Below are 3745 nucleotides of genomic sequence, written 5' to 3' on the forward strand. Positions count from 1 at the left end.
AGATAGTGTTTCGTCCATATTTTACTAAAATTAAAGTATATATATATATATATACTATCTTAGGTTGCTTGCATAGCAAAGTTAAATTAATTTATGTACTGCGTACCTTTTTACTATAAAATCATACTCAATAAAAATTATCATAACAAACAAGTAAACAATTATTTGAGTGTTAATTACTATGGTAGGTAACCTTATAATCTTATGATGATTGACCTCCTATTAATATATTATTTGGAACCGGTTAATACATCAACACACACACTAATTATCCTTTTATTTTGACACAAGATCTATTTAATTCATGTTGCACTCGACCGGTGAAATATAATCCATAAAAAACGTAAATAGTACTGACTGTATTCTTTTTGCAACTAATATAAGCCTATTTAAAATGGCAGCTTTAGCTCCGTTTTCCGATTAATAACTGCTACAGATAGAGGCAATGCTAATGCTTTACATTCAAGCCGTGTCTTACGCAGGTCTATTTGTTTAACGCACTGAGATTCTTTAATGAGTTCTTTTTTTTTTTTTAGCTTTTTCAACTAACATGAACACGGCAGGTTTTATCTTCTTCGTCGATCTTCAGGCTTTTTCCGCCACTCGCAAGGTTAGGCATTCGTCGCATTTTCTACCAGTGATTCGATAATGTCGTCACTTCCTTCTATAGTGGAGAAAACTGAAGTATTTTAGCTTCAAATCCTGTTTGCCAATCCCTGTCACTGTCGTCTCCGTTAGTGATGTATAATCGAATTAGTTGCGAGCTTAGTCGCATTGCTTCTGCAACAATGGAACTATTATGGATGGAGTAGCATCGACTGTGTCCATAGTATAGTTCTGAGCTAGACTTTGGCTATCGTAAACCTGCCTTGTTATCGTCTCCTGGTTGGGACAGTATTGTGCTCACCAACTGCTACGGTTATCCGACTTTCATCGGCTTCTTTTTCTAAACGCTTGAATAGATCGAGAAGCCGTGTAGTTGAAATAACTGTATCCGCTAAGGCACCTCGCGTTCGAATTATGAAATCAAGGCCGGTTGAAATGATGCAATCTGATACAATCTGAATAATATCAGACAAATGGGTTGCTCTATTCATTGTAGTGTATGCCCGACCTAATGGTCACAGCTGAGTGGGGATTATTGTAGATTCGGCAGTTTTGACAAGCATGGCACGAGACAACGATTATAAGAAGAACTCCCTTACAGTTGTATTACTGTATGTTTAACTTTGTTCACAAGAAATAGGCTTAGGCTGATTATTATAAAACGAACCCTGCCGTAAACATATGCGCTGATATTATCTAGTTAGCTAGCTTAAAGCCGGAGTGGATGCACATACCTGCGACAACGTTGTAGAAGCTTTAAATCAGTCTCAGTTAGATAACGACCGATTACAGATCTTTGTTTTTACATTACATTGTTTGTCTATTTGTCGATTTTTTATAGACCTTTTTTCATGTTTACTGTCGCGTTTAGCGTGTACGAATTATTACTGAGCATAATTCATATCAATCTATATTTAATAATAATCAATTTAGTTCGGAACACTGATTTTACACGCATTTTCATCGATGTCTTAATATGATATAATCTACGGTTCGCAATCGTTAACTTGCTGGCCCTCAACGTTCCTGGAATTACTTTTTTGTCCGTCGTCAATTCTGGTATTTTATTTATCAATACAATGTACAGTTCACCCATGAATGAAGCAGATCTTCCGTTAAGCATTTCGTTCCTCATTGTATAGAAGATACTGGCACCAATTGCACTTGACGTTTATCAACCTTGTCTGTTTAAGAGAGTGATCGCCAGGCCTAATCAGGTACCATATCTAAATGATTCGAACTTTACGTCCAGTGTTGGCATCAAATATTGCCTCATCCATATAGCTCGCCTCCAGCACAAAACTGCGTCTACGTAGGGTTTCAAACCCAGATCACGACGTATCTTTAAATTTTAATCACAGATGATTATTGTTGAATTGAACATAAATATTTATCTCTATAGCTATAGCACCGAAGAAATCGGAACTTCAGTTTAACTTCAGTCATCCGCAGAACATCTCCATAGCTCTATGTTATCATTGTGATTTCGTAAGAAGGATAAAATGAGACTAGAAAACATTAGGAGTTAGCCGGCGTAACCGCCGTTCTCGAAATGATGAGATGCGATTTACCATGAGCAGTTGCATTTGTTGAATACATGATGCTGTTTATATCCTAGTATATAACACTTGACAAGAAGCTGTTAGTGATGTCACAAACAAAATTGGCAAAAATAGCAAAAGAAAAGCGGACCCATAACGATAAGTAATGAACCGTCGACATCACGAATCTGTGTTGGGATGCGTCATTTTTCTCTACTAACTTGATTGTCACAGTCTATGCTTTACTGTTGGGTTTTCGAAAAAGTATTTATCGCTTTCGTAGCTAGATAGCTGTAAAACCACGTATTTCAGGCATTATGAGCCGCGATTATTTTATTTTATTTAGGCTGAGATTTAGCTGTGACATATGTGTTAAAGTTGTTCGAATACCTGGATTTACACTTATGATATAGCGTTTTGCAAATGAGTGAAATATATGCAAACATTACCTATATTTTACACCCAAAAGGGTTGTCCAAGCCCATAAAAAAAGATGTGTTATTCAAAAAATGTCCTGAGCATAATTCTGTCGTATTCGTTTTGGAAATTTTGAAGTGAGATATGTTCTTCGTAGTAGTCAATCAATTACGAAAGAAGTTGATGGAGTTGTTGCAAAAGTTGAGCAAGGCCAATACATGGCTATTATGACATGGCGGAGGAACTTGACGTCCATCATTGGATGAGAGTTTCAAGGCATGGGAAAAAGCTAGTCTTAAAAAAAAAAGCTCGATGTTTGCACGCCGTACGAATTGATGCAGAAGAGTTCACTCGATTTTACTTTAAACTGCGAAATTCTGCGGTAACGCAACAAGGTTGAGCCATTGCCGAGCTGATTAATCACTGATAATGATAAGTGGACTGTATATGATAATAATAGTCAAATAAAAGAAAAGGTGCTTTACAATCTGTAGCAAAGTTTAGACTGATGCCAAATGGATTGAAAGGGAACTGTGCAATATGAGTTGCTGCCGTTTAGCTAAATCATTGGCTCAGACCTATGCTGTCGACTTTTAAGAAGATAACAATAAGCCGTTGAAGAAAATCGACCAGAACTGTTAACCAGAAAGGGAGTCCTCTTCCACTATGACAACGCCAGGCCATACATTTTTAACTGAATGGGATACCTTGTTCCATCAGATTACTATCAGTTTCCGTCTCTGCAAAGCTTCCTTCTTGGTTTTAATTTAGTTTCAATAGAGAAGTGCAAAAAGCACTCGTTACAATTTTTCCTTCAGAAATTACACATGTTTCACCGTGGTGGGATAGTGGCGTTACCGGAAAAATAGCAGAACGTCGCTGATATTTAACTTAGTAACTTCTTCCGAAATATAAAAAATATTTGCAATTTCTGCTTAAAAACGGTCATTACGTTTCGAAATCTAATATAAAAAAGAACAGAGAGGTCGCTATCGTGGTGCTTCACAAGGCTGCTTCGAGACGTTTGCAACTAGTGGAGAAGAAAGAAGATAGAGCTCTTCGTAAACGCGTCGAAAATATCGATATTGTATATGTACGAATATGTATATTCTGTATTGTTTTTTTACCTATATACAGAACATCAACAGTTGATCTGTAGACGAACAAGAACAACGCTAGTC

The sequence above is a fragment of the Varroa destructor genome, unplaced genomic scaffold (assembly GCF_002443255.2).
Source record: "Varroa destructor unplaced genomic scaffold, Vdes_3.0 BEIS01000006.1, whole genome shotgun sequence".
In the NCBI taxonomy this organism is placed as follows: Eukaryota; Metazoa; Arthropoda; class Arachnida; order Mesostigmata; family Varroidae; genus Varroa; species Varroa destructor.